The sequence below is a fragment of the Narcine bancroftii genome, chromosome 1, assembly GCF_036971445.1.
Source record: "Narcine bancroftii isolate sNarBan1 chromosome 1, sNarBan1.hap1, whole genome shotgun sequence".
In the NCBI taxonomy this organism is placed as follows: Eukaryota; Metazoa; Chordata; class Chondrichthyes; order Torpediniformes; family Narcinidae; genus Narcine; species Narcine bancroftii.
The window spans coordinates 396,520,462-396,533,852 of record NC_091469.1 but is presented as its reverse complement, the minus strand read 5'-3'; the positions used below and the strand labels follow the sequence as shown (position 1 = coordinate 396,533,852).

Genomic DNA, 13,391 nt, shown 5'->3' with positions numbered 1-13,391 from the left:
TCATAGGAAAATGCAAAAGCAGCAACAAAAACATTATGGCAGAGAATTGATTAAAAAAAATCAAGCCATTCAAACAAAGTCAACTGGATATTTTTGAAAGGAAAATCATAATTTTTTTTTTAAATTTTTTTTTCACACCATAAACCACATTGACCATGATACATACATTTTTCTTTTCAAATATATGCAGTGTCATTTTCTCCCCCCCTCCCTCCTCCCTTCCCACTCTCCCTACCTCCCCCCCATCCATTTAAAGTACAAAATCTAAGATACATTAAACCAGTCAAACAATGTTGTCATTCAATAAAAATAAACAAGAAATTCCACTGAGTCAATTCTTTTCATTTCTTTCTCCTTTCGTTAATTTAGGTAGTGAATGTCCCCGGTAGGTTTTCTCTATTGTGTTTCATGTAAGGCTCCCATATTTGTTCAAATATTTCAATATTATTTCTTAAACTATATGTTATTTTTTCTCATGGAATACATTTATTCATTTCTATATACCATTGTTGTATTTTCAAATTATCTTCCAATTTCCAGGTTAACATAATACATTTTTTTGCTACGGCTAGAGCTATCTTAACAAATCTTTTTTGTGCACCATCCAAATCAATTCCAAATTCTTTGTTTTTTATGTTACTTAGGAGGAAGATCTCTGGATTTTTTGGTATATTGTTTTCTGTAATTTTATTTAATATTTGGTTTAGATCTTCCCAAAATTTTTCTACTTTCTCACATGTCCAGATTGTATGAATTGTGGTTCCAATTTCTTTTTTACATCGAAAACATTTATCAGATACTGTTGGGTCCCATTTATTTAACTTTTGAGGTGTAATGTATAGCCTGTGTATCCAGTTATATTGTATCATATGTAACCTCGTATTTATTGTATTTCTCATTGTTCCAGAACATAATTTCTCCCATGTTTCCTTTTTTATCTTTATATTTAAATCTTGTTCCCATTTTTGTTTAGTTTTACCATTTGTTTCCTCATTCTCCTTTTCTTGCAGTTTAATATACATGTTTGTTATAAATCTTTTGATTATCATTGTATCTGTAATCACATATTCAAAGTTACTTCCCTCTGGTAACCTCAGACTGCTTCCTAATTTGTCCTTCAAGTAGGGGAAAAGATACCTGAACACATATTATATAAATGGGATGAAAAATTGGTACAACGTAGGAGTTCTCCAGTATTCAATCATCTACTCAATATTTGGAAAAAGATTCATGTAGAAAGGAATAAAACAAATGACCAATTACCAAAACTAATATTGATGCAAAATAAGTTGCTCCCTTTTACAATAGATAATCTTTCCTTTAGAGAATGGGAGAAAAAAGGGATCAAAAGAATAGAAAATTGTTTTTCAGGAAATAGATTATTATCCTTTGAACAAATGAAAGATAAATACAATATAACTCAAGATACAGTGCTGGCATATTACCAAAGGAAAATCATGATTGAACAATTTATTGGAGATCATTGAAGAAATAACATGTGCTGTAAATAAAGGAGAACCTGGTACATAAGAGGCTGGTGAATGAATTAAGACCTCAAATCTTTGGAAGAAGTGTATTGGCATTGATTGAAAACTGTCTGTTGCTTAGGAAAAAAGAATTGGATTGAATGGGTATATATTAAGATAAAGGGTTGTAATGAGTGGATCCGTTTTTTTTTCCCTTAAGTGTTTACAATTTATATTTATGACCTGCAAGGGGAAACAAAATGTAAGGTTTACAAGTTTCCAAATGATATAAAAATAGGTGGAACAGCATATTGTGATGTGGGCATTATAATTCTGCAATGGGATATGGACAGATTAAGTGATTGGGTAATAAGCTGGCAAATGTAATTTAACGTGGGAAAGTACAAGGTCATGCACTTTAGCAAGAGGAATTTAAAAAAAAACCATTAGTATCTAAATGGAGAAAGCCTGGAAATTATTGAAGTTCAGGGAGATCTAGGTTTCCTTGTGAATGAATCACAAAAGATTAGAAGCCAAGTCCAACAAGCAGAGTAAAACACGTGAGACTGCAGATGCTGTTTTCCTGTAAAAACACAGAAATGTTGGAGGAGCTGAGCAAGTCTTGAAGGGTCCATAGGAGGTAAAGATATGAGCCTGGAAAATTGGTTATGTATCTATGGAGTTGAGTTCTTCCAGCTATTGTGTTTTTAGGTCCAACAAGCAGTAAATTTTGGTTTTATTACAAAATGGTTTTGAGTTCAAAACTAAGGAGTTAATTTTGTTACAGTTGTGCAGTGTTGGGGAGACCGCACCTGGAATACTGCGCACAGTTTGATACCTTTACCTTAAAAAAATATATATACTGTAATAGCACTGGAGGTATTTCAAAGGAGATTCATCAGGCTAATTCCTGGGATGAGAGGATGTCCTAAAAGAGTGGTTCGAAATTTTGGGTCTGTATTTCTTTGAATTTATAATAATGAGATATGGACCTTATTCTAACATGTAAGATCCTAAAGCAACTTGACGGTCTAGTTGTTGGAATGCCTTCACTCATGGTAAAATCACACACAAGAGGTATAGTTACAAAATAAAGGAATGGTCTTTTAAAACTTAAAGTAGATGAAAATTTCTTCTTTCAGAGGGTGGTGTATCTCTGTAATTCTGTCCCTGAGGTGATGGAAAACAGATTATTTAAGGTGGAGATGGATACGTGTTTAAGTCAAGTTTATTGTCACCTGATGGCACAAGTACAATCTGACATAACAGCATTCTCCAGCCCTCGGTGCAAAACCTGCAGACAAACAACCAGATATAATACACTTACAGGCAAAGAATACATAAGCAGGACAAGTATTCAGATATATAAATAAAAAATTAAATTATGTTTGTACATAAGACAGTCTGAGACAGTTAGTGTGAACAGTTTCTTTGGTCTGTCCCACACTACATGTGGGAACAAGCTATTTCTCAGTCTGGTGGTAAAAACTCAATGCTGGAGAAACTCAGGGGTCAAACAGTGTACTTTATGTAGCAAAGATAAAGATACATCACTTACATTTCAGGCTTGAGGCCTTCATCAAGGTATGGAAATAATGTGGGCAGGGACCTGAATGAAATGATGTGGGGGGGGGTGGGGGGAGAGGGGAGCGGGTCAGGGGCAGGAGCACAGTTCCAAAGGCAGGAAGTAATAGATGGATAAGGGAGGAGAGCTCACCAGCAAACAGAGGGAGGAGCAATGGTTCTGAAAATAGAAAGGGAAGGGTGGGGTGGAGGGGGGGGTGGTGGAGAGCTGGAGGAAAGAAGAGAAAGAGAAGAAAGGGAGAATGGAAATTAGGCTAGCAGAAACCAGAAAGGCCAATATATTATTGCCATCCCATTGGAGGATCATTTTGCCATAATTTGAGAAGATTTTGTTGAGTTTTGCAGGCTCCTGTTTTACCCTCAGCTTGGTGGTGCTGGTTGAGATACTCTTTCTCTGTATCTCTTTCCTCATGGAAGCAGCTGAAAGATGCTGTGTGCAAGGTGGAAGGAGTCCCCAATGAATTTGTGACCTTCTTCAGTCAATGAACCCAGTAGATCATGTTGCTGGGGGGAGGTAGATTCCAGTAATCCGCTCTGTCACTCTTATGGTCCTGTGGATTGACCTCCAATCTTTTTCTCTGCAGCAACCCTACCACACTGTGATGCAGCTGGCCAGAGTGCCTGTAGTAGATTGACATGATGATGGCTGGTAGCTTTGCCTGCTTCAGTCTTCTCAGGATGTGTAGTCGCAGTGGTGCCTTCCTGACAAGTGAGGAAATGTTGACACCAGTTAAGTGAACTCCAAAGATTTTGGTGCTCTCCACTACAGAGTTATTGATGTTTAGTCGAGGGTGGTCATTCCTAGTCCTCCTGAAGTTCACAATCATCTCCTTCATCTTGTCTATGTTGAGACTCACATTGTCACTCTCGCACCATTTCATGGGATTGTCCATCTCTTCTCTGCGATTCATCATTGTTGCTGATTAAACTAATTACTGTTAAGTCATCTGCAAACATGATTACACTATTGGATCTGGATCTGGGTTGGAAGCCTGAACAGGAGTGAGCTGAGCATGACCCCTGATGTGCACCAATACTCAACGTGATGGTACTCAACATGATGGTGCTCGACGTTCTCTTACTGACCCAGACAAACTGTCACCTTCTTGTGAGAAAGTCCAGAAATATAAATGATAGAGGATTAATAATTGAGGGTAAATGGAAAGTGTTTAGATCAGCCATGATCAAATTGAAAAGCAGAGTAGGCTAAGGGGCTGATGGCCTATTCTGTTCCTATTTTCACTGTTATTCTAAATATACTGTAGCAAGTTGTTAAAGGGCGGCTGTACAGACTGGAGATGCAGGCTGCTAGCTCGGGTATCACAATGGAATGTTTATTTAAAACTCACATGCTTGCTTTCCAGGCCGAAAGTCGGACCCCGCGTATGTCTGGCCACTCGTGTCATGCTGATGCAAGTGCGCATGCCAGATTCCGGCCAAGGCCGGAAGAGATGGATGTGCTCCGCCCACTTTGCCACAGCTGCCGCACTGACCACGAATAACAAGTGGGGCCGGTTCATCCCAGAGCACCTGTGTGTCGCCACAATCCCACACATATCCAGAAAGCTTTTGCCAATGTTCTTCATCAAGATTATTACAGAAAGAAAAGTCATAATGTAGGGGGTAATGATTTTGCATGCATGGATGCTTCACTGGCAAACAATAAAGGAAGGCATAAATGATCTTTTTCTGCTTTCAAATTGTATTAAGGACATAATCAACAGGAGCAGGAATCGGCCAATTGGCCATTTGAGCCTCGTCTGCTGTTTTAAATGATCATGGCTGATCTGGCCATAGAAAACTCCAGCAACCTGCCTTTTCGTCATAACTCTTAATTGCCATATTATGCAAAAACCTATCAAACTGTGTCTTAAATATATTTAATGAGATAACCTCTGCTGTTTGATATGCCACAGGGATCAGTGCTGGGGCCTCAATTTTTAAAGTGTATTTAAAGGACATAGATGAACTGATAGAAAGTATTCATGATGAAGGGCTCATGTCCAAAATGTCAACTGCCTTTTACTTCTTTGTGGTAAACCACTGTGATGCTATGATTGGCTACTGCTGCTGGACACACCTCCCAAGACCGATCCTAACCATAGCTCTTCGCATGCTCCCGATTCCACTCAGCCTTGATCAACCAATGAGGTTGATGGCTGTTCCAGTCTATAGTTAATAAAACTACAGTCTTTTGTGATTATTGTTGGTGCATCACTTTAATTAACTAGAATTTTTCAAAAAGCATGGAACAATAGCTGAAACCTGAAAAGCTCAACATCGACCCTCGATTGCCTGACACTCAGAACACGTTCAAACTCTGGCTACATTATTTTGAAGATTTCCTGGCTGCGGCCAAGGATGTTATCACCATGGATGCTAACCAACTGAGGCTACTCTTCTCGTGAGTCCAGCCCCAAGTATTCCCAATGATCAGCGACGCCAGGCCATACCCAGCTGCCATGGAGATTCTGAAGGCCCAGTATTGCATGAAAGTAAATGAGGTCTATGCCAGACATCTCCTGGCCACCAGAAAGCAGCAGCCCAGTGAGTCAAGTGCCAAATGCCTGCGGGCCCTCTGGAACCTATGCAGAGCATGTAACTTAGGACCTCATCCGTGACACTTACTTGGCCGTTATCTGGTCTGGCTACATAAGACAGAGACTCCTGGAACAAAAGGTAGATAAAAAGAGGGAGGAGGTACTGAAAAAGGATTACAGCGAGCTAGGACAGAAGCTAAGAAACAGGACCGCCAGGGTGGTGATCTCTGGATTGCTACCTGTGCCAAGTGCAACTGAGGACAAAAATGGAAGGTGAAGACAAATTAATCTGTGGCTGAGGGGCTGGTGTAAAAGACAGGGTTTTGGCTTCTTGGACCATTGGGATCTCTTTTGGGGAAGGCATGACCTTTACAAGAAGGATGGGTTACACCTAAACCCAAAAGGGGTCAATATATTGGCAGCTAGGTTTGGTACAGCTGTCGGATGCGGTTTAAACTAATTTGGCAGGGGGATGGGAACCTGTATGATAGGGCAAAGGACAGGGAAGATAAAATAGGAAAAGTTAGGTTAGGCAGCGAAAGTAAAAAATCAGAAAGAGCAAGGAGGGTGAAAAAAACAAATCTGAAGGCTTTATATCTGAATGCAAGAAGCTTTCAGAACAAGGTAGATGAATTGGCTGTGGAAATTGAGACAAACAAATACGATTTGATTGGGATTAAAGAAACATGGCTGCAAGGTGGGCAAGCCTGGGAACTTAACATCCCGGGGTATACAATATTTAGCAGGGATTGGCAAGAAAGAAAAGGGGGTGGGGTAGTATTGATGGTGAGAGAAGGGACCGATACGATTGACAGGAAGGATATTAACTCGGAAGATGCGGAATCTATATGGGTAGAACTGAAGAAAAGCAAGGGGCGGAAAAAGTTAGTGGGGGTGGTATATAGACCTCCAAATAGTAATGTAGAGGTGAGGGAAGGCATAAAAAGAGAAATTAGAGAAGCGTGCAATTAGGGAACAGCTGTCATCATGGGAGACTTTAATTTACATATAGATTGGATGAGCCAAATTAGTAAAAATACAGAGGAGGAGGAATTCCTTGAATGTTTACGGGACGGTTATCTTGACCAATATGTCGAGGAACCAACTCGGGAGCAGGCCATTTTAGACTGGGTATTATGCAATCAAAAGGGGCTAATCAATTTTGTTCTACGAGGCCCTTTGGGTAGGAGCGATCACAATATGATTGAATTCTCACTCGACATGGAGAGTGAAGAAATTAAAACCGAGACTCAGGTCCTGAATTTAAATAAAGGGAATTATGATGGTATGAGATGGGAGTTGAGTAAGATTGACTGGGTGACGTTTATGGGAGGGTTGACTGTGGATAGACAATGGAAAGCATTCACAGATCTAATGGAATAATTGCAGAAATCGTTTATACCGGTTTGGCATAAAAATAAACCAAAAAAGGTGACTCAACCATGGATAACAAGGGAAATTAGAGATAGCATTAGGACAAAAGAGAGAGCATATCAATTGGCCAAAAAAGTACCAAATCCAAAGACTGGGAACAGTTCAAGATGCAGCAAAGGAGGACAAAGGGATTAATCAAGAGGGCAAAAATAAATTACGAAAGTGAGCTTGCGGCAACCATAAAAACCAACTGCAAAAGCTTTTATAGATATCAAGAGGAAAAGATGGGTGAAATCCAGAGTAGGTCCCTTGCAGTCAGAATCAGGGGAATATATAATGGGGAATAAAGAAATGGCAGACCAATTAAATTCTTACTTTAGTTCTGTTTCCATAAGAGAGGATATAAATAACCTCCCAAGGATGTTGGGAAACATAGAGACTAATGCAAGGGAGGAGCTGAAAGAAATCAGTATCTCTAAGGACATGGTCTTGGGGAAATTGATGGGATTGAAGGCAGATAAATCCCAAGGGCCTAATAATCTACATCCTAGGGTACTTAAGGAAGTGGCCATTCAGATAGCAGATGCTTTAAGAATTACTTTCCAGAACTCGATAGACTCAGGATCAGTACCCATGGATTGGAGGGTAGCTAATGTTACCCCACTATTTAAAAAGGGGGGGGTAGAGAAAAAGCGAGGAATTATAGGCCAGTGAGCCTTACCTCAGTAGTGGGCAAAATGATGGAATCATTATTAAGGATGTAATAGCGGAGCATATGAGTAGCAGAGAAGGGATCAGACACAGTCAACATGGATTTACAAAATGTAAATTGTGCTTGACAATCTATTGGAATTCTTTGAGATGATGACAGGTAAAATAGATGGGGGAGAGCCAGTGGATGTGGTGTACCTGGATTTCCAAAAGGCCTTCGATAAGGTCTCACATAAATGACTGGCATGCAAAATCAAGGCTCATGGGATTGGGGGCAAGGTACTGATGTGGATTGATATGTGGCTGGCAGATAGAAGACAGAGAATTGGGATAAATGGCTCATTTTCTGAGTGGCAGGCGGTGACCAGTGGGGTGCCACAGGGATCTGTACTGGGACCCCAGCTGTTCACAATTTACATTAATGATCTAGATGATAGGATTGGATGTAATACCTCCAAATTTACAGATGACACTAAGCTAGGAGGGGTTGTGTGCACTGAGGAGGGGATCAGGAAGCTCCAGTGTGATTTGGATAAATTGGGGGACTGGGCAGATACATGGCAAATGCACTACAATGTGGATAAATGTGAGGTTATCCACTTTGGTAATATTTGAATGGCAATAGATTGGGAGATGGGGAAGTTCAGAGAGACCTAGGGGTTCTTGTGCACCAGTCACTGAAGGCAAGCATGCAGGTACAGCAGGCGGTTAAAAAGGCAAATGGTATGTTGGCCTTCATATCAAGAGGGTTTGAGTATAGGAATAAAGATACCTTACTGCAGCTGTACAGAGCCTTGGTGAGACCACACCTGGAGTATTGTGTGCAGTTTTGGTCACCTTACCTGAGGAAGGATGTTCTTGCAATGGAGGGAGTGCAAAGGCGAGTCACCAGGCTGATACCTGGAATGGCAGGAATAACTTATGAGGAAGAATTGCGCAATTTGGGATTGTACTCGCTGGAGTTTAGAAGATTGAGAGAGGATCTCATAGAGACATATAAAGTTCTGGCAGGACTGGACAGAATGGAAGCGGAAGGGATGTTTCCAATGGTGGGGGAAGTCCAGAACCCGGGGCCATGGTTCGACGATAATAGGCAAACCATTTAGGACTGAGATGAGGAGGAATTTCTTTACCCAGAGGGTAGATGTGGAATTCATTGCCACAGAGGGCAGTAGAGGCAGGTTCATTGAATATATTTAAGAGGGAATTAGATATATTTCTTCAGTATAAGGGAATTAGGGGTTATGGAGAGAAGGCAGGGATGGGGTACTGAACTTTAAGATCAGCCATGATCTCATTGAATGGTGGAGCAGGCTCGAAGGGCCAAATGACCTACTCCTGATCCTATCTTCTATGTTTCTATGTTTACTTGATCTACAGAGGGGAGTTGAGCTGAAAGAGACACTGGAGGCAGTCCTCCAAAACTCAGATGATTACTTAACCGCCTTTTAGCTGCTGTAGGCGCTGCTATCCTGTGATGGGGGATTGTACCACACCGTGAGCAACTGGTCCACCACACCATCCCACTCCTCTTGTGACTGGACCTTGGTTGCAGTTGTGGGTGATCTCCACAATTGCTACTTTGCAGACAGGGTAAGCACCCAAGGAAATGCTGCTCTACCAAGGATGCAGTGTGTGCTAGGTGCAGGAAAAAGGAACAAATCTTGACAGTCCAAACTGTATGCAAAACCTAGCAGTGCCCCGTGCGGGCAGTCGCAACTCCGGACAGCACGATCAGTGCCATCTCTTCTACCAACCAGCGATGCCATGTGCGAGTCAATGGGGCCACCATCTTGGACTGCATAGCCAACACCATCTTCTGAGGCATACAACACCATGAGGACAGCCATTTTCGAATTGATGGTGGTCATTTTGGGAGTTGAGCATCCATAAGACTGAAACAATGAGTCTATGCTGGCTTCCATCACCCTGAATCAAGAGGCATCACACAAACTCGCCAGGTCCATGATGGACATCCAAGGAAATGAGGATGTTACCAACTATTTATTCAATAGCAGGAGTACAGAAAGTTTTATCCACCCTGATAAAGCTAAGCACCTATCCCTTAAAGTTCGGCCCCCCAAGCACAAGTTATCACTCATGTCCAAATCACACATGGCAGCCATCCAAGTGTCCTGCGTAGTGACCCTGACAGTTGCAGACATAGTTTACAAACATTTCAGGCTACTCATCATGCCACAACTCTGTGCTATTGGGGCTGGAGTTCCAGTGCCAGCTTCAGAAAGTGACATTGAAATTCAATGGTCCCCATCTTCCCCTCACTGTTTGCAACAAACAATTTGCAGACTGCCCTCTGTGAGCGACCTGTGGTATCTCAACCCTTAAGGTTGATCCCCCCCCCCCCACTGTTCACCAACTTCACCCCCGACTACAAGCATGTAGCCACCAGAAGCAGACGATACTGTGCGGCAAACAAGGTGTTCATTAAGTCAGAGGTTGAGCGCTTGTTAGGTGAGGGCATCATCAAGACCAACAATAACCTTTGGAGGGCCCAGGTGGTTATGGTAAAGAACGGAGAAAAGAATAGGGTGGTCATAGATTACTGCCAGACCATCAACTGGTTCATGTACCTCGATTCGTACCCCCTTCGCCTCATATCCAATATGGTCAACCACATCGCACAAAATCGGGTATTCTCTACGATCAACCTGAAGTTGGCGTATCACCAGCTCTTGATCCACCTGGAGGGTCTCCTTCTTCCAGTGGGAGATGAACTGCATGATGGACCACTATAAGCTGCAGGCCACCTTCTCATACCTTGATAATGTGACCATCTGCAGCCACAACCTTCAAGATCATGATGCAAATCTCTGTAAATTCTTCCTTACTGAATGCCTGAACCTTACTTATAACAAAGGCAAATGTGGGTTCTGGACAGTACGACTAGCCATCCTCGGCTGCATGGTCAAGAACAGCATCATTGGCTCTGACCCTGACCACATGTGTCCATTGCTGGAGCTACCTCTCCCACATACCCTCAAAGCACTGAAGAGATGCCTCGGGTTCATCTCATATTATGCTCAATGGGTTCCCAACTATGTGGACAAGATTCACCCATTGGTCAAAGCCACCATGTTTTTACTGCCGGCAGAGTCCCAAGGTGCATTTGACCATAGCAAGGATGACATTGCCAAGGCAACCATGTATACCATAGACAAGTCCACACCGTTCAAAGTGAAGAGCAATGCATCCAACCTTTCCCAAGCTAGAAGACCCATCGCCTTTTACTCATGCACTCTCCAGGGCCCCGAAATTCACCACTCCTCCATCAAGAAGGCCATTGTGGAGGCTGTATGCAACTGGACGTACTACCTTGCCAGAAAACTATTCACTCTCCTCACAGATCAGCAAGCAGTCGCATTCATATTTAATAATAAGAGCAGAGGGGCAAAATCAAGAATGATAAGATCTTCAGGTGGAGAATCAAACTGTCCATTTACAACTACAGCATCCTCTACCGGCCTGACAAACTTAATGAGCCCCTGGATGCTTTATCCTATGGGATTTGTTCCAGTGTCCAAATGGACAGGCTGCAGACTCTCCTTAATAACCCCTGTCATTCCGGAGTAACTAGGTTTTTCCATTTTATCAAAGCATGACACCTACCTTACTCCGTTGAGGAAGTCTGGACAATTACTAAAAACTGCCAGGTCTGCACCGAATGCAAACCACAATTCTACTGACCAGAGAAGGTGCAGCTGATCAAAGTTACCCACCCCTTTGATCGCCTAAGCATTAATTTCAAGTGACCCATCCCCTCCTCCAACTGGAATTTCTACTTCTTTAAAATCATTGACAAATGTTTTCATTTCCCTTTCGCCATCCCATGCCCGGGCATGACCTCAGCCACAGTTATCAAGGCCCTCCGTAATATCTTCATGCTCTTTGAGTTTCCGGTTTAATCCACATTGACCAGGGAACTTCATTCATGAGTGATGAGCTGCGGCAGTAACTGCTGGCCAGGACTATTGCCACGAGCACAACCACCAGCTACAACCCTAGAGGAAATAGGCATGTGGAAAGGGAGAATCCTATGATCTGGAAAACTATCCACCTGGCTTCCCCATCTCCCAATGGCAATAAGTCTTCCCAGATGCACTCCACTCCACCTGGTCACTTTTATATACAGCCACTAACAACATGTCTCATGAGCGGATGTTTGCTTTCCCGAGAAAGTCTGCATCAGCGACAATGCTGCCCGCCTGGGTTACCTCCCCAAGACTGGTCCTGCTTCAGAAGCACATCATGCAATCTAAAACTGATCCACTGGTTGAGAGGGTCTGCCTCCTCCATGCCAGTCCCTAGTATGCTTACGTAGTCTTCACTAATGGGAGTGAGGGACACAAGTCTCGATCCAGGATCTGGCACCATCGGGTGCTCCTCCGATCACCACTGACCACCAACAGACACTTCCCACCTCCCCCCCGCCACTGATACCTTAGGTGTTCCTGAGTCTGTGGCTGACCACTACCCATGGCTACTGTTGTCACCCATGATGGAACAGAACCACACTCCCTTACTCCCTCATCTGTACACCCCGCCCGACAAACTGTAACCGGTGATGACAGTCCAACCCCACAAGCTGCTCAGGACTCCATGACAGTGCCCCAACCATTATCACATCATTTGCTGCGGCAAAGGAGAACATGCTAACATACTTAATCTGTAAAATGTATATGTGTATATTTATTTCATCTTTTTTTTTCTCACCCCACATGACTTTTCTTAAAAAGGAGGGGTGAATGTGGTAAACCACTGTTATGCAATGATTAGCTGCTGCCTAATGGACACCCCTCCCGAGACCAATCCTTCCCATAGCCCTTTGCAAGCTCTGAAGTGCCAGTTGATGAAATAGACAAAATCAATGTGGTCAAACAATAATCATGGCTTTTATTAGCAGAAACTCATGGTACAATAATGAAAGACCACAGATGCATATACTGTTATATCCAAGGGGAGTGTCCTTAACAGTAGAGATAATGCACAGCCAATGTTAGTACAGCAAGGCTCGCCAGAGGGGAGACAGGCAGCTTGGCAGACATTCATCACAGTCTCCCCCTGGCAGAAGAAGGGTTAAAATCAAAAGGACAGCTGCTAGGAAAGACTGAAGCAAGTGATACATGGATATCATGTTTGGCTTTGAGATACTCTAACAACCAAAATACGCCAGTATCTAGCAAGTAATCGAAATATAATGAGATGTTTTATGAATATGTCAGCCTATCAGGTTGTTTATGAATTCTGGTGCTTTGTCTCAAAACAGGTGGCTCCTTTGCAACCTTGGGAACTGGTACAGGTCTTTGGTCTCTAGTGTGGGAAGGACTGGCTTCTGGACCCGCTCCAGAATTGCCAGCATGAGGCAGTGGAGCCTCAGGATGGCCATCTGAAAGCTTACTATGGGTTACAGGCTGGGGGCGGGGTGGGGGGGGGTGAGTTCAATCTCTCAGGATCACTCTGAGTAGGGGTGCGATGAAGGGGCAAACCAAGCGAGGCCAGATCTCTTAGGGGTACAGTGTCAGTACTCCCATCTGGGAATTTAACATGAGCATAGTTGGGGTTAGTATGCAGTAGCTGAACTGGTTGGACTAGGGGGTCTGTTTTACATGCCCGAGCGTGGCTCTTCAGCAGCACGGTTCCAGGCTCAGATAAACAGGCTGGCCAGTCCATCACAGTTCCTGATTTCCTAGGAAAGGCA

The 13,391-nt window shown here is 42.9% G+C and overlaps 2 long non-coding RNA genes across 3 annotated transcripts in view; one reads left to right on the top strand and one right to left on the bottom strand.

Annotated features, from left to right (window-relative positions):
• The window catches only part of LOC138751453 (uncharacterized), a 68,617-nt gene extending 63,901 nt beyond the window's left edge, over window positions 1-4,716 (top strand). The window contains exon 3 of the long non-coding RNA XR_011349946.1: window positions 4,415-4,716. This is a non-coding gene — a long non-coding RNA (uncharacterized lncRNA). The remainder of the gene's footprint in view (window positions 1-4,414) is intronic.
• The window catches only part of LOC138751451 (uncharacterized), a 52,927-nt gene that overhangs the window by 13,891 nt on the left and 25,645 nt on the right, over window positions 1-13,391 (bottom strand). The gene's annotated exons all lie outside the window — the stretch shown is intronic.